We start from the raw sequence: 19,611 nt of genomic DNA on the forward strand, positions 1-19,611 counted from the left end.
AACAATCAATATGGATACACCTGTATGCAAAGGAACAAGTTGATGACGTCACTGCCTTTTACCTTGCTATATGTATGTAGTTTGTGTACAAAATCTTGAAATTTCCAGATTTCATGTTTAAACACAATTATGCTCCAGTCTCACTTTGTTTTGTTTTGTTTGTTTGTTTTAATACAATTAATGGAAAACTGTGAGGTGACGACATAAGCAGCGCACTCATATGCAATATCATATCACCTGTTTGTGAAACTGGCAAAAACTAGGAAAACTTCACACCGAAAACTTCCTAATATTCAGCCGATTTTGATCCAATTTTCATTAATGAACAGTTTACTTTAACAGACTACAACTTTAAACTGGCCTAGAATTCCCATTTACAGCTTGCTTTGAATGTAAAGGAATTTTTCCCCCCTTTCTTTTCACTACTGTCATTAGTGGTTGTCAAAATGGACTATACTGATAGGCTTACAAGCATCACTCACCTACCACGCATCACATTGCTTTCACCATCATACCGCAATTTCTCTGCCAGGGAGCTAAATCCCTTTGAAAAATTAAGAAACATTCCATTTTGGCATCTTACCAACAAAAGTAGTACATGTATAGGGAAAGGGTTGTAATGCGATTGATTTGTACAAAACTTGCTTTCATACTGCTTAGCTTTTATCAATGACAAGTCACCTTCATTGCAATTGCCGTTAAATTGCTGCAAAAAGTGGGTTGTTCAGGAAGTCGCATTTTTAGCAGAGGTTTGTAAGAGAAAATTTTAAGTAGTTCTGATAGAAGAATGCTTGGGACCAACAAATATTTACTTCCCAAAACTCCATTTCATAAGGCAGTTTTTTTTTTTTCATTTCCCAATGCTCTAGAGCCACTTTGCACAGAAACAGTTTGAAAGAATGGTGACAGAGGCCTGCAAGTGTTGGATGTCCTTGACTAAAATGTGATGATTTCCACCTATCCATGCTGGCAGTGTTGTATATTTCCCTCTTGCCATTTGATAGTGCTGTAATTTGGCCATAACATTCTCATTTTACACACTATACTTCAAATATAATAAGTTTTAGAACAAGTTTGGGTTTGTTGCTTTGTTTGTTTTTGTTGTTGTTGTTGGTTTTTTTTCCTTTTTTTTTTTGGGGGGGGGGGTAGAATTTGCAATAGTATAGTGGAACCTCCTAGGCCCTATAAAGGTCAAAATAATCTTTTAGCATGTTAAGGCTCAATCCAGGTGTCTGTAAAGCGTGTAGTTGCCTGTGTCTTAATTTGTGTTTTATGTTGTTGTTGTTGTATTTTAAAATAGCTATTTTTTATAATGTTTATTTTTGTTATACATGAATTATTTTCAGATGATATTTACATGTAGTACATTATTATGTCTCAGGTGACGTACATCTTACAAGCTCTGCCTTTCAGTGGGCCACTTTTTTCCATTCTAATACTTATTTTTTTGTCAATCTTCTAAGTGTACATTTATATTTTTGGTTATTTAATGAAATTTATGTACAGTTTATTATAATCCAAGATACCTTTTTATGTATTTCCAAGAAAATGATAAAATAATAATTGAGTAATGTATACTTTGTATTTTGACAAAAACTAGATTGCAACATTCCACATTTTGAAATTTGAAATGGGATCAAATTAGGGAGAAAAAAATCCAAATACTTCTTTCCTCTTAATTAAATGAAAACTTCATCCAATCTCAGGGTTGAAGAAGCAATCTGTACAAAGAGCCAATCAGGAAAGGAAAAACAACTAAGCTAAAATGAGCTCACCTTGGTACGTGCATGTAGCGTGTTTGCCCATCATACAACTACACACTGCTGAAAGCTTCAAGGAGGCACAGTTTGCCACACAACAGGATGCTTGTCTCTCTTAAAAACATGTTTATTCATTGTTTGAAAGATGATTCAACTATTTTATCAAAATAATGCCTTAATAGTTGCTTCTATCTTAATATATATGACACCAATACTTCTCGCAATTGCCAAGATAATTTGTATCAAATTCTGCAATGATACTCAGCGGTATATATTCATACGATATGTTCATCTCAATCGTGACGTTCTGAGAAGAAAACAAAAACATTTCAGTCATCCACTGCACTTTCTGTTACCATTTTTATTTTTTGTGTTATAACTGAGAACAAGACTTTGTATTTCTACATCTTAGCACAAAGTTGCCTCAATATAAATATTTACTTGTCCTATAATGATTCATCTCTTTGGGGGAGCTACAACTGACAAAAACACATGTGCCAAGTCAATGTGAAAGTCTTGCATAGCTTGCCTTCAGTCCCAGTATACTGAAGGTGGTGAATTTCCCTTAACATGTAAATCTGATTTCCCTAGATGCAAAACCTAAAACAAAAAACAAGAACAAAGAGTGAGAGATAAAGCCTGAAGTAGTCTTTACATTTCAGTCAAAACAAATTTTTTGGGAAGAATGCTGACAAAGAAGAAAGAAAAACACCTTTGCACATCATAAAATGAACACACTTTGAGTAGCTAGTACATGTGTTTGGCTGTATGCACTTTAAAACTTGCTCCTCTGTCATAAACTACATGTCTTCCTCTGAGTTACTCTGCTATCATTTCCCACATGAAGGTATTTGCCCTATAATTCGCCACTTATACTTTTAAGCCATGAATACAAAGTAACATAATAAACCACATGAAAGACATCACTGACAAAAAGAACTTCCTTTCAAATTTGTAAAGTGCAGACATTTTATTTAGAATAGTTACGCATATGATATATAAGTAGGAAATACACTTAGGTGTCAATTCTTTTATACAAACATTTGATATCGTGGGGATCTCATATTTTACGACCTTAAATCACAACATTCAGCATGATTGTATTGTGTTCACGTTCCCTTTTTTTCCTGTTGCTTACACCATTCTCGAGACAAGAAAGTCCATTGATGACACACAGATGTTTTCATTGTACCCCATTCTTTTGAAAATGGGAGGAAAAATAAACACCATTCACAAAACCTACACCTATTCAGACTAAAATTGTACAGCACATTCACGAGAGACAGTCATAGAGGATTACTTCTAGAAAAATCTTTGTACATCTACTATAGTCAGTTTGTGGTACTGAAATGCACCTTTTAATATTAAGTTTTACTGTGTACAAAATTACTATCAAACAATGGAAAAGGCAAGACTTTTTTTATATTAAATGAGTAGCTATGATCCCTCTCTTACAATGATAATATAGAGCTGCACAAATAGAGTTCCTTCACTTTTTATAATAACAATACATATGACCTTTTCTGTTAAATTTCATAAGAAAAATGCAAGGAACGAAATTGAGATATAAAATAAAAGTAGTCATAAAACTTACACTCAAGAAACAATACTTGTTCTACACCATATCTCCAAAATTTCTTCCATGTGACATTGCTTGCTGCCATTCTTGTAGCCCCAACGATGTTTGTTCCCGTGCACTTCCTGATGTCATCGAACCAACTTGCTGCCGGCCTACCCCTTCTTCTCTTCCTTTCGACCTTCTCCTGAATGATTCTTTTCTCAAGGCACTCATGTCTTGTGGCATGGCCGAAATAGGCTAGTGTATAAAAGAAACAAAATTCATTAACAAACTAGAGCACTCGCAATCGAGCACATGTATCCCCCTAACCCATCCCATACCCCATCTGGATTACTTTTCAGGCCAGAATGTTGTATAATATGGCAACTGTCTCATGATACAATAAAATCTGGCGAGAAATGAGTCTAGTGTATATAGCACATACAAGGAATATGACATGTCATCCTATAAAAGTTTGAACAATGAGAACGCTGGCAATGAAAACTTTTGTTACCTAGAATAACTCCCCATAGCAAGTTTGCATAAAACCCGACAAGAAATGTGACATGGCCTCCAAGTCGGAACACTGAGGGCGCTGTCACCACAAACTATTGTGTCCTTCATGAAGAATGACTACCCATACACCTCTTTAGCAAGTCTGAGTAAAATCCAGAAACAATCAAGTTATTGCCTATTCAAAATGAGCATGCATTTTTGCAAATTTTGACATGATCAGGGTGACCTTTAACCCTGTAAAAAGTGGAACAGTGAGGGCAGCATTATCAATAGGTGTATGATAGGGGTATAGATTTGACTATGATACTTGACGGGCGTACCGAGGGGGGGGGGGTGTTTTGGGTGTTCAAACACCCCCCTTTGCCAAAAGGGGGGTGTTTTGGGTGTTCAAACACCCCCCTTTGCCAAAAGGGGGGTGTTTTGGGTGTTCAAACACCCCCTTTGCCAAAATGGGGGTGTTTGAGGTGTTCAAATACCTCCCTTGGGCAAAAGGGAGGTGTTTGAGCTATTCAACACCACTCTTCAGCAATGTTTAGACGTTGACAAATGAAACAAAAGCTGTCTTTACCGCTTTTATTTCCGTTTTGAATTCCGCCTTTCCTTTCTTTTGCGTTCATTTTCTCTCTCTCTCTTCCTTGTTTTATCTTAATGTTTGTGTGGATGATGATACATTATGGAGTTACATAATATCATACGCACTAAAGAACTCGTGTACAGTATATACGTGTTAATACTACGTTACTGCACCGCGCGCGAAGCTGACGCGCAAACAGTTGACATTCCCGATCCCTGCTTTGCTTTCTGGCCGAATCGCGAAGATACATTGCGCATAATGTTCACCATTTACCGTACGCGGTATACCGTAAATTGTGTATGATGCATAATATTATGTGTGTACAATGCATGCTGCGCTGCAGCCTATTATAGGCACATTGCATGCTAAGTTACTAGTAGTAGTATCAACTACCAACAGCGGCGTATCGGGGGGGGGGGGGGGGCAAGAGGGGCACGTGAAAAAAAAAAACGAGAAAAAAAAAGAAGAAAAAAAAAACCGACGAAGAAAAAGAAGAAAAAGAAGAAGAAGAAGAAACCCTCGCCCGGACGGGGGGAAGGAGAATGGGGGGGGGGGGGGGGGGGCAGCAAACCAAATCAAACAAGATAAAAACAAATCATGAATTCCATGTTTTGTAACGCTGAAATATAGACATTTTCGGCTCGCTCGCTGCGCCCGCTCGCCAAGATTTATTCCCCCCCCAAAAAAAAAAAAAAAAAAAATAAGAAGAACAAAACGTAATGATGACGTGGAAATATAAAAATTTCGGCTCACTCACTCGTAGTAATTTAAAGTATTTTTCCAAGTCCTTAGTTTGTTGGCATAAATCGTTATCTATGAAGCCGTCACTATATCTTGATTAGAATTGTACGATTTAATAACCAAAAAATGACAAGAATTCCATGTTTTGCAAGGTGAAATACAAAAATTGTCGGCTCGCTCGCTGCGCTCGCTCGCTAAAATTTATCCAAATTTATCAGATTTTATATCACCCTCAAAAAAAAAACCTTTTAAGTGCTCGAAAAAGCATATCAAGTGGACTTTTTTAAAGTCCCTACCGGGATGGGATTGGGGTTGAACACTGTTGGTATAAATCGTTATCTATAAGACCGTCACTATATCTTGATTAGAATTGTCATTCGAAGATTTAATAACCAAAAATGACAAGAATTCCATGTTTTGTTAGCTGAAATACAAAAATTTTCGGCTCGCTCGCTGCACTCGCTCGCCAAAATTCTTCAATATCTATTACATTTAAATCACTCTCAAAAGACCCCTTCTAAGTGCTTGAAAAAGCATATCATGTGGACTTTTTTAAGTCCCTACCGGGATGGGGCTGGACACTGTTGGTATAAATCGTTATCTATAAGGCCGTCACTATATATTGATTAGAATTGTAATTCGAAGATTTAATAACCGAAAATGACAAGAATTCCATGTTATGTATAAAGCTGAAATATAAAAATTTTCGGCTCGCTCGCTGCGCTCGCTCGCCAAAGTATATCAAAATTTAGGGTTGCCTATTACATTTAAATTACCCTCAAAAGACCCCTCTTAAGTGCTTCAAAAAGCATATCATGAGGACTTCTTTAAAGTCCCTACCGGGATGGGGTTGGGGTTGAACACTTTTTCAGAAATTAGGGGCGCAATTTTCGCGCTTGCCCCGGGCGCCGTTTTCCCTAAGATACGCCACTGGCAGTGGCGTAACTACGGGGGGCATGGGGGGCACGTGCCCCCCCCCCAATCCGCTTGTTAAAAAAAAAAGAAAAAAAGGGGGAAAAAAGGGAAAAAAAGAAAAAAAACCTACGAAAATGGTAATTCAAGGGTTAGTAAACTGCTTTTGAAATCGACATGAAAGGATGATCAAGAAAAAAAGATATTTTTCTAAGATTTCTTTTAACCATATAATTAAAGAGGTATAACATTGTTCAAAAAGCCCGGAGACGACAAAAGATTGTGATTCAGCGTGATTCCTGGTTGGCATTTTGAATACAAGCAGGATGTGCGCAGTGTGCTCAGAATATCGGAATGGCAAAAAGAGTCGCTGCAATGTTGCGCAATGTGATGTTTGATAGGTTGTACACAATCATTTGCTATCAAAGCTTGATCATTGATTTTGCAGTGTTGCTTTACATACTAGTCTATATCAAAATGCCTTGCATTGCCAATGATAAGACTTGACCTTGGCTATTTCCTAACTTTTCCATCTATTTGAAACACACACACTCACAAACACAAACAAATTAGGGGATGCTCTATATAAAGTGCAAATTTTGGACATCCTTCTCCCGCTTGGTCACTCCGACGCCCCCTCGCTGGTCATACCTCCCCCAATCATGAACATAAACCGACACCCTTGACTACCAGTGGCGGATCCAGGGGCGCACCGGGCGCCCCCTCCCTCCAATGCGAAAAAAAAAATATACATGTAGCTACAAACGACAGTTTTTGGACAGTAAAATGTCAAAATTTTCAAGCTCGCTCGCTTCGCTCGCTCGCATTTAACCGTTATATGCCATTCTCCTGATGTTACTGCCAGTAATTGCCAGCAGCAGTTGCGCCCGATGCGCCCCCCCCCCGAATTTCCAAAGCGAAAGAATATAGCTACAAACGGCAGTTTTGGGACTGTAAAATGTCAAAATTTTCAAGCTCGCTCGCTTCGCTCGCTCGCATTTAATCGTTATGCAATTCTCCTGATGTTGCTGTCAGTAATTGCCAGCAGTTGCGCCCGGTGCACCCCCTCCCCTTGATTTCCAAAGCGAAAAAATATAGCTACAAACGGCAGTTTGGGGACTGTAAAATGTCAACATTTTCAAGCTCGCTCGCATTTAATCGTTATGCCATTCTCCTGATGGTGCTGTCAGTAATTGCCAGCAGTTGCTCCCGGTGCGCCCCCTCCCCTTAATTTCTAAAGCGAAAAAATATAGCTACAAACGGCAGTTTGGGGACTGTAAAATGTCAACAGTTTCAAGCTCGCTCGCTTCGCTCGCTCGCATTTAATCGTTATGCAATTCTCCTGATGTTGCTGTCATTAATTGCCAGCAGTTGCGCCCAGTACGCCCCCTCCCCTTAATTTCTAAAGCGAAAAAATATAGCTACAAACGGCAGTTTGGGGACTGTAAAATGTCAACATTTTCAAGCTCGCTCGCTTCGCTCTCTCGCATTTAATCGTTATGCAATTCTCCTGTGTTGCTGTCATTAATTGCCAGCAGTTGCGCCCAGTGCGCCCCCTCCCCTTAATTTCTAAAGCGAAAAAATATAGCTACAAACGGCAGTTTGGGGACTGTAAAATGTCAAAATTTTCAAGCTCGCTTGCTTCGCTCGCTCGCATTTAATCGTTATGCAATTCTCCTGATGTTGCTGTCAGTAATTGCCAGCAGTTGCGCCCGGTGCACCCCCTCCCCTTGATTTCCAAAGCGAAAAAATATAGCTACAAACGGCAGTTTGGGGACTGTAATGTCAACATTTTCAAGCTCGCTCGCTTCGCTCGCTCGCATTTAATCGTTATGCCATTCTCCTGATGGTGCGGTCAGTAATTGCCAGCAGTTGCGCCCGGTGCACCCCCTCCCCTTAATTTCTAAAGCGAAAAAATATAGCTACAAACGGCAGTTTGGGGACTGTAAAATGTCAACATTTTCAAGCTCGCTCGCATTTAATCGTTATGCAATTCTCCTGATGGTGCTGTCATTAATTGCCAGCAGTTGCGCCCAGTGCGCCCCCTCCCCTTAATTTCTAAAGCGAAAAAATATAGCTACAAACGGCAGTTTGGGGACTGTAAACTGTCAACATTTTCAAGCTCGCTCGCTTCGCTCGCTCGCATTTAATCGTTATGCATTTCTCCTGTGTTGCTGTCATTAATTGCCAGCAGTTGCGCCCAGTGCGCCCCCTCCCCTTAATTTCTAAAGCGAAAAAATATAGCTACAAACGGCAGTTTGGGGACTGTAAAATGTCAACATTTTCAAGCTCGCTCGCTTCGCTCGCTCGCATTTAATCGTTATGCAATTCTCCTGATGTTGCTGTCATTAATTGCCAGCAGTTGCGCCCGGTGCGCCCCCTCCCCTTAATTTCTAAAGCGAAAAAATATAGCTACAAACGGCAGTTTGGGGACTGTAAAATGTCAAAATTTTCAAGCTCGCTCGCTTCGCTCGCTCGCATTTAATCGTTATGCAATTCTCCTGTGTTGCTGTCATTAATTGCCAGCAGTTGCGTCCGGTGCGCCCCCTCCCCTTAATTTCTAAAGCGAAAAAATATAGCTACAAACGGCAGTTTGGGGACTGTAAAATGTCAACATTTTCAAGCTCGCTCGCTTCGCTCGCTCGCATTTAATCGTTATGCAAATCTCCTGATGTTGCTGTCAGTAATTGCCAGCAGTTGCGCCCGGTGCGCCCCTCCCCTTAATTTCTAAAGCGAAAAAATATAGCTACAAACGGCAGTTTGGGGACTGTAAAATGTCAACATTTTCAAGCTCGCTCGCTTCGCTCGCTCGCATTTAATCGTTATGCCATTCTCCTGATGTTACTGCCAGCAACTGCCAGCAGTTGCACCCGGTGCAACCCCCTTAATTTCCAAAGGAAATATATATATATATATATGTAAGGGGGTCGCAATTCAAATAAAGGATCTTGGGCAAGTTCAAGTTTGGGTTCTCAGCACCGTTGGGTATAAGGCCCACTTTATTTTGTGTATAAAATCAACTCCAACAAAAGAGGGCAGAAGATGCCGCTTACAATATAACCTGCAAGAAAACAAAACAACCAAAATCCTTTGTGATAAACAGTGTCAAAACAGAAAGTAAGCATTCACCTGAATGCATGTTTCATAGATGCAATCTATGACAAAATATGAAACAGAAACAAATCCCCACAATATATTCATTACGTTTTCTACGTCCCACAGTTCACAATTAAGTTATACTAACTTATGTAACACATTAAGATAGGGATAACACTATACTGACATGATAAGAGAATCTGACGCATCCCAGAACAATGGTGAAAGAATAGAAAGACGAGGAACTGGGATAAGGAGAGGGAGATAGAAGAATAGAGGAAAAGTAAAACAAGGAAAGAAGAATGATCGAGCAGAACCAGAAAGAGGAGAATAAGAAGACAAAGAAGAAGGAAAAGGAGGAGATGCAGAAGGAAGAGATTGACGAGGGAGGGGGACACTACGATCAAATATATACAAACTCATAATGAAATTACCCACACGGCAGCTTACAAGGTGGCCTACTACATGTACACGTATATAATAGCTATAGATGACCAAATCTAAAGTGATATAACAAATACCGTCTCAACAAATAGAACACATCTTTGCAAGGTTATGCTATGCCTGATCTCAAATAAAGAGTGGGAGAGGACCCTTGTCATGCTTGACTGAAACATGGGGGGGGGGGGGGGGTCTGTGTACACTGACCATGGTCACTACCAAAGCCGAGTTGGCTTTTTGCAAGGTATGTTTGGTAATGTGTATACAACATGCTACAGTTGGCTAAAACAGCTTGCTTACCAAAAATAACATAAATTATATCTATTGAGATTTACTGGGGTAAAAATATCAAGCTCTTAACTCCATTCCCCGATTTACTTCTATGCTATCTATCTCCCACAGAGAGATCACAGGACATTACTGCATACCATGATAAACTACGTGACTAGCATAGACAGTAATAGATGCTTCATAAATAGCGTCAACTCTATGACACAGACTCAAGTTCAACTCCAGGCTTATCAAACTAATGTTTTCATTAATTGAGTTGAAGCTAACTATACAAACATTAAATTAATCGTCAAACTTTAGATATATCCAAATAGAAGGGAACATCTTGATACTAAATGCATTGACCTGTAGTCCTGCACATGCCTGGTATATTATATGATACAAGAATTATTGGGAAAATTAGTGAGAAAGTATATAGCCAAATTATATAGCATCATTTGCATGGAAGATATTCCCCCAGAGTTTCTGTGAAAGAAGCAACTAACTCAAAAAAATACATTTCAATAAAATGTTATCTGGAATATAATGTTACACATGTATTTGTTGCATTGTTACCATAGTTGGTGAAGTAAAACTTACTTAAAGAGGAACTTACCTAACTAAAGGTTCTCCCTGTCCTCCACAAACATGAACAAATTATCACAACTGGAGCACTTGAGTTGTACACCTTGCAGTCGCGAGCTCACATAGCAAAATGAGGGTATGAGGACAATGTCAATGCAGTGGCCAGCATGAGTAAGGGGACAGCTCTTTGTCTCCTTAGTTTGATATGGCTGGTCATAAACTTCAGGGTCACAATAGATACATAGACATTGTTTGGCAATAAACTTCATGGTCACAATAGATGCATGGACATTGCTTGCCCCCTTCTTAATCCAATACCCACAGTGCATGTGTTGTAGGTATGGGTAGGGACTAAAATTTATCTCTACCTGTATTCCACATAGAGACCTACATATTATATGAGTACAAGGGAGATATGTTATAGTGACTTATAGAAGTGACACCATATTCCGGGCATCTAATCAAAGTGCTATGGCTGAAATAAAGTGAAATTATTTAGGTGAAAGTGCATTCCCTTACATATATATATATATATATATAAACATATATTATTATATATAGCTACAAACGGCAGTTTGGGGACTGTAAAATGTCAAAATTTTCAAGCTCGCTCGTTCCGCTCGCTCGCATTTAATTGTACAGTTATGCAATTCTGATGTTGCTTCCATGAGGTGCCCCCCCCCCCCCCCCATGTCTTGACCCACGGTACGCCACTGAACACCCCCCTCTAAAAAATCCTGGGTACGCCTATGCATTTACATACCAAATTTGAAAAAAAAATCGATCAAAAAACAAGGCCAGCGTCGTACACACAAGCAGACCGTGTTAAATTTACCTTTTCATGTATAAAGACGGAACAAGCGAGGGCGCCACCACCAAAAACAATATAGGCACCTTCATTTCACTATAATTATGCACCTTTCTGCCAAATTTGAAGAAAATCTGAAGTAGCGTCTTTAATGCACTTGCATTAAGATTTCGGGTGTCCGTATTACCTAAAATTTCACTTTGTACATTATTAAAAACTTTATTAAAAAGTTCAGCGACTTTTTCTTTCTCTTCTATAATTTCATTATTCAAAACAATCTTGATTTCAGAACTACAATCTTCTTTTAGGCAACAATTGTTTCAATACTCTCCATGATGATTTCATATCACAATTCTTATTACATAAATTTGTATAATAATTTCGTTTCAGTTTCTTGTTCAGAACATTTGCTGCATTCCTCATATTTCTATACTTTTCCCAATAATACAAACTTTTATACTTATCATATTTGCGCTTAAAATAATCACGATCACGTGCTATACTCAAATACTCATTCGTTATCCATGGTGACCCTTTAGACTTTCTTTTTATAGTGATGTAAGGAGCATGACGATCACAGACCTCTTTTACTCTACATTTGAAGACATGCCACATCTGTTCTACGTTTTCATTTCTCACAAACTGATCATCCCACTGTATGATATCGAGGTCTTGCTTAAATGCATCTTCATCAAAATGCCTATACGAACGAAATGTTATCAGTGGACATCTTGATACTGGCGGTTTTTCTTTTAAGACAAGGTAAACCAATGAGTGGTCACTAATTCCCATTGACTGTGTGCCATTTTCCAATGATTTTAGATTATTTGTAACAAGAATCAAATCAATGAGAGTTTTACTGTTTGGCGTTATCCTTGTAGGGTTTTTGATCAATTGAGTAAATTGCATGTTATCACAAAAATCAAAGATTTGCCGCGATAGATTATTCTTTGTCAACATATTGCAGTTAAAATCACCAAGTATCAAAATGTCCTTTGATAAATCACTAACTTTTTCTAAATTTATTTCAAAATGATTAAAAAATGTATTTCCACTGTTTGACTGGCGATATACAATACCAAGTAACTTTGAATTGTGATTTTGTAGTCTTATTTCAAGCCACATCATTTCCAGCTCACTGTCTTCAAGATCACTTCTTCTTACATATAACTTTATGAAATATTAGCTTTTATAAAACAACCAACTCCTCCACCTTTTTCGTCTCTATCCCTCCTTTCAAAACAATATCCATCTATGTGTAATAAAGAGTTGGATATACTTTCACAGAGCCACGTTTCTGAGAATGAAAGTATTTCATATGGGTTATTCTCCAAAAATAATTTCAAATCATCAACCTTATTTCTCAAACTTCTTATATTAATATGCGAAATTTTTAATCCCTTACTTTTTGGAAATTCAGATGAAATTCTTGAGGAGTCATCATCACATGACATTTGTGACAAATCAGCCAGGTGGGGCTGCTGATATTTAGTATTCATATCAACGTTCCAGAATGGCATTTGTTGAAAAAGACACCTGGGACATTCCCACTTAAAGAACTGATAAGATGTATCATTATACTGCTTAGGAGAGACACATCCACATTTAATGTGTATCCATTGAGTGCAATTTGTACAGAGTAAAGCCTTATGATTGCATTTAACAGGTTTTTGACAAACGTTACAAAAAGATGATTCAACCATAAATAAAAACAAAAACGATTCTACATTCAAAAACAAACACTAACATCTACTTGAAATGATCTGTAGGGTAGATAGATATATACAGTAAAATAAATGTAATACAGCTGTACATACAACAGTTTACTAACCACTATAAGGTCGTATACAAATGCGAACAGAGGGAACTTGGACAAAATAAGTGTATTAAATAATCAAAACATTATGAGCTTAACTGGCATATATTCGTATACAAAATTGCGCAGATATTCCAATTAATATATTACTTTCTTTTTTTATGGGCTGTGGAGTATTGTAGAATTTGCTGTTGAAGCAGAAATTCTTGAGTTCAGTTTAAGTACCTGTCTAGTTTGGTGAGGTCGTCTTCCCTTGATACAATCACACGTCCCATGTCATTACGTAGCTTGACACAAATGCGTCCATCCATGGGTCCATATTCTGCTGATTATTTTCTTGTATTTGCTCCTGATCTTCCAGAACAGATCTTTTCGCTTTTTAGTGAGACTCTCATTGATGTACACTATGTTGTTTGCATTCTTGAGCTTGAACCTCGCACTATAAACACTTTCGCGTTTGCGGTAGTTGGCAAATTTCACAATCAGGTTCCGGGTAGGTGTCCGTGAAGCGTTTTTCGTTGACGAGCCTCTGGTGGAGACGCCACTGGCTTGGTTGTGCGTATAATTACACAAGAAAGGCCATTAATTACACATGATACTTGCATTGGAAGCCATTCTTTTTAAAATGGGAAGAAAAATAAACACCATTCACAAAACCTACACCTATTCATACTAAAATTGTACAGCACATTCACGAGAGACAGTCATAGAGGATTACTTATAAATAGAAATATCTTTGTACATCTACTATAGTCAGTCCTCATACATCTTTTTAAAAAATTCAATACATATAGCTAGATCCCTCATCTTCTTACAACAATAATACAGAGCTGTGCAAATAGAGTTCCCTCGCTCATAACGATACATATGACTGTAAGTGTTTATTGCTAAATTTCAAAAGAAAAACGCGAGGAATTAAATATTGACACGGGGGGGGGGGGGGGCAGAGCAAGTGGTAGGAGTTACGCGAGTCACAGTCACCTGCTGCTGTGGTACAGGCTAGCCCCCCAGCATGCATGTTGCGTCGTATTGTGTGCTGCCTCCTGGCCGATATCCGCCGCTGCTGCTGCAGCTTTTGCTGTCGCAGCACCTTGATGAAAGCCCACTTGAGCTGCGCGGGTTGAACTCGAGGATGGTCAGCACTTGCTTCTGCTGTGCAGCAGAGTGTGGGGACTTCAGAGTTTGCAGCAGCTGTTGCAGATATAGTTGTATGCCTGCTGGAACTGGCTCTGCTGGGGTATCTGCTGCTGGGGCTGTTATGTTATCCCACCTGTCCCACATGGTTCCACTGCTGGGGAGGCACATTGTGCATATTATGGCTGGGGCCAGGTTCCACATCATTGTCCAGCCTCCTCCTCTGAAATATTGATATTCAATATCTTATCTTATTTTCATTTGATACAGGAATTCAATAAGTTTTAAGTTCTCTTTTTTCAACTTTAATGACACATTTTACTTCTGGAGTCTCCGAAAGAGACTACATTGAGACCCGCTTTGCGCACGCGCAGTCATATCGCTTTTCTACGCACGAGTATTCGAACGTAGTTCCCTTATCGCAGTCGAAAATTCTGATCTTTTATCGCATTTTCGCGGTGCTGACGGTTCTAGAAACCAGCAGTTAGTGGAATTAGATTCCGCAATCTTCCTATATCGTACAACGAATATTCGGTGCTTAGCAAGGCGGCAAGCACAGCCTTTTCTAGCGGCCTCATTCCACGAAAGTCACGCGGTGGCTACGGTGATGGAGGCACAACAGCTCAAAGAACAGCTGCATCATCCGGCTAAGCCCGGCGCAGTGGGAAGCATCAACGTTGTTTGCGAAGAACGTTCCCCTCCGACAGACAAAAAAGTCAAGCCGAAAAAGAAACTAGTTAAGTCGGACACGGTTTCCGGTACTAACATGGCGGGTAAAGTGCCGCAAGCGAAGCAGGGCCCAAAGACGGCCGAAAAATCCTCGGATGTCGAGGACAGACTATCGAGACTGGAAAGTCTTCTGAGTAAAGTGGTCGACGCGCTGCCCAGTGTAAACTCCACGCCGCCGAAACCGGCATCGCGCCATTTTGTGGCGTACGATGAGGCGCACAGCGCCGGACAGTGTGAAATTCCTATGGAAACTGATTTTCAACAGTGCGGGGAGCCGCACGTGCGTGACACGGGCGAAGCCAACAGAGAAGAAGGCGATTTTGCGTCAGACGCGGCAGACGTGCAAGAAATTCCCGTTCTCGCAGCAAAATTTGCCAAGCCGGGTCATACAGGACTACCGGTAGACGAGGACTTAGCCAGCTCTACTACTTACCTCATAAGCCACCCGCTAGAAGAAAAAGTGTTGGAAGAGACGGCATCTAAGTATCCAGCCCCGAGCAACTGTGTTTACCTCGCTACACCGAAGGTGAACGGCCCGATCTGGGATAACCTACCGCAACACACACGCAGTAGAGATGCCAAGTTACAGCGTGTGCAGAAGTCGCTGACGAAGGGCCTGAGCGCGCTAATACAGTCCTTCCCATCACCTCGGCTGACTGACACACAGCAGGACGCATTGGCGTTGCTGTGCAATGCCAATTTTGAACTCAATTCGTTGAGGAAAGAGCTTATCAAGCCGGACATGGCAGCCACTTACTCTCATCTTTGCAAACCTTCCACTCCCGTCACTAAATTCCTATTCGGAGATGAATTGGGAAAGAGAATGAAAGATCTCAAAGAGGAGCAGAGGACAGTACCACAGGAAAGTACCACAGCACAGGATAGTACCACAGGACAGTACCACACGACTTGTCCTGTGGTATTTTGGGACGTACCACAGGGCAGTACCACAGGACAGTACCACAGGATAGTACCACAGGACAGTATGCCTACCACACGACTTGTCCTGTGGTATTTTGGGACGTACCACAGGACAGTACCACAGGGCAGTACCACAGGAAAGTACCACAGGACAGTACCACATGACTTGTCCTGCGGTATTTTGGGACGTACCACAGGACAGTACGACAGGAATTCCTGTGGTAATTTTCGATGTATACCACAGGAGAGTACCACATGAACTGTCCAAAATCCCACAGGAAAATCATAATATGGTGCTATTCCACACAGAAGTACCACGTCCACAGCAAATTAAATTCGTAAGTACCACAGAAAAATGCTACAGGATATTCTTTTTTTTTTTCTTAACATTTTATACCAGAGGACTATCACATCAGGAGAATATCAAACAGCAGTACCACACAGGAGTACCACACAGGAAAATTGTAAGGCAGAATCAACTTAAATTTATAACAAAAATACAAACAAAAAAACTAGCACATATTCATATTCCTCAATTAATTGATAGATGAGTTATGCTGTGAATTATAGCAATTGATTTGCCATTACTTATCCTGTCCTATACTCCTACAGTATTACCTTTTTAGTGAAAGTGCTGATGTAAGGACTTCTGTGGTACTCCTGTGGTACTCCTGTGGTACTCCTGTGGTACAAATTTTTACATAGCTCATGAATATTCATAAAAAGCACTCTAGATTTTAGAAAATACATATATGACTTAAAAAGTCAAAGTATTAATGATGGAACTTACTTTGAACTTTATGAAAGATTGTCTAATTATGTTATGTTATTCCCAATATCATAGATATTGTTATGAAAGTGTAATTTCATATCTTGATAATAAAGTATAATCGAGTTAGTAACCATGCCTTAATGCTTTACGGATAGACGGCCATATATATATGTACTGATACAGTCGATGGCTACCTACTAGTGTAGGAATAGAATATGACTATATAGATCTATTATAGGACTAGATTGGCACTTGGCCATTAGACTCTCGTTTGAGGCTGTATGTTAGGAGTAGGACAAGGTTATTAAGTAGGGCTGCCATGTTTGTCCTGAAATTCATCACTCACCTACCAGGAATATTCCTTGATATGTGGCTAAAATTCTCCCAGATTTTTTTTTTTCGATCTATCCTGTGTGGTACTCTCCTGTGGTACCATGGAAATGCTGTGTGGTACTGCCCTATGGTAATGCTGTGTGGTAACGATCGACCTGTGGTACTGTCCCAAAATACCACAGGACAGTTCCTGTGGTACTGTTCTGTGGTACTAGTCCTGTGGTACTGCCCTGTGGTACGTCCCATATACCACAGGAATTCCTGTGGTACTGCCCTGTGGTACGTCCCAAAATACCACAGGAATTCCTGTGGTACTGTTCTGTGGTACCGGTCCTGTGGTGCTTTCCTGTGGTACTGCCCTGTGGTACGTCCCAAAATACCACAGGAATTCCTGTGGTACCGTCCTGTGGTATGTCCCAAAATACCACAGGACAATTCCTGTGGTACTTTCCTGTGGTACTGTCCTGTGGTACCGTCCTGTGGTAATTACCACAGGAGTACCACAGGACCTTTTCGTAAGGGATTGACTAAGTTGAAGAAAAATTTACCCCAGATGGATCTAAATAAGTTTTAATTTTCTTGTGGAGGTCAAAATTCAATTCAAAGGATTTTCCTCAGTGCCTATAGATTTGGCATAAGTGAGAGTGACTACAGTCATTTCATTTGGTGGGCATACACTCACTGGAGCTAACACATATTGTATTCTGTCACACAGCTGCCATTTCCAAGATGAGTTTCCAACATTTACACTTTTCTGCCATCCTTTCTGTTACAGTGTCACATGTTTAGGGAGGTTACCTGTTGAGGAGGGGTCATCCCACTAGACCGACACCCACGAGTCATACAGCCCACGCGTTCAACATTGAAAACAGGTCCACGAGTCATACAGCCCATGAGTTCGACGCTAGGCAAATAAAGTCCATGAGTTCGACACTAGGTAAAAACAGCCCATGTCTGAGTTCGACAGATACAACACGGCGCGTAATGTGTCGGTCTTGTGGGCCTTGTTGGCTTAGTGTCGCACTGATGGGCTGTATAACTCGTGGGCTGTATGACTTGTGAGCTGTATAACTTGTGGGCTGTATGTATGACTCGTGGGTGTCGGTCTCGTGATGTGCACCCGTTGAGGAGCCTGTTGCTGTATGTTGGGTTGGGGCATCAAGATCTGCTGCTGTGGTACAGGCTGGCCCGCAGCCTGCATGTTGGGTTGTTGCTGCAGCTGCTGTTGTTGCTTGTTCACTTGATTTCTTATTTTTTTTAGAGAGAGAGTATGCAATTACCAAAAATATGTTCATGATGTTATGATTATGTCTTCTGATTTGGTTTACAGATCTGTGTAATCATAGTGAATGTAAAAGATAGGCCATAATAACAAAAGATTTCTTTTTAAAATTCAAATCATGGTTATATAGTTGTACTTTACAGTCATAAGATTGTTACTTAACTCAACATTCGATACTATTACAGCATATAATGTAATTAGATGATGCACAGCACAATACAAACCTGCAATATACATGTCGTTGTTTGATCCCGCCAAATCCTTTATCTACCAGACACCAAGTACATCTCCTCTCAATGTGACGGCATTCCAGTTCTGTGTGCAGCCTAGGGTTGTCTGCTTGTTCAGGTATACTAGCACAGCCAAGTTTTTATTCTGCCCTGAAATATGAGTACAAATGTACCATTAATGCTGAGTGTATCAAGGTCACCCCCTCCCCCGCTTTAGATGCACCGGCGTAGCCTGGATAATGGATCTGGGGTGGTATTCTGAGGTCGTAATTAAGTCTGTAATTAACTTCGTGATTAAGTCGTGAAGTTAATAGGCCCTTAATCATGGGCAAAATCGGTATTCTGAGGACGTAATTAAGGTATGATTAAGTCCCCTGTAATTATCTTAGGTCCCTCCCATCTAATTGTTATTCCATCCAATCAGACGCGTTGTTAGAAGCCAAAATGATGACTATACGCGCAAATATGCCCTCAATGCGCGCTCCTCCACGCCCCCTGTAATTACAACCCAAGAGCTCCGTGCGCACACTCCGGTATTTGATTACAACCCCTCACCTACGCACGCGAAGATCTCAACCTCTTTGCTCACATAAAATGACAAAATTCCTCGAAGATCGGCTTTATTTCTTTTTTTCTCTGAATTCTATGGATACCATGATAACAAGATTCAACCGCTCCTCGGTTACCGAAGACGGTAAGCATCGTTGTGGCCGAGAAAACGCGATGTAATGCTTGATATCGGAGTAGTTAATGACACTCTTTGGTATCATTAAGTTTTTCATTAACTTTCATACTTAATTACACCCTCAGAATACCGATTCGTAATTAACTCTGTGATTAAGTCCTCTCAGAGGTGCGCGCGCATTGATACGCGCAAACGCGAGGTCCTTCCCGCCAAAACGCTTGTTGCTATGGTAGTTAATATAACCCCTACTTAATCATGCTCTCAGAATACCAATTCGGTAATTAAGTGCTAATCAGACACTTAATAAGCTCTCAGAATACGGCCCCAGGTGATCTTGGGAGGGCGACGTTATTATTTAAGGGAGCCAAGTGACCAAGCCCGAGCGGGGAGAACTTTTGGCATTTTGATGCAGTTGTAAATGGTGCAATTTGATGCATCTTTCTGCATC

This window comes from Diadema antillarum, unplaced genomic scaffold, assembly GCF_040938485.1.
Source record: "Diadema antillarum isolate AM-2024a unplaced genomic scaffold, OU_Dant_1.0 seq00000301_RagTag, whole genome shotgun sequence".
NCBI classification, from domain to species: domain Eukaryota; kingdom Metazoa; phylum Echinodermata; class Echinoidea; order Diadematoida; family Diadematidae; genus Diadema; species Diadema antillarum.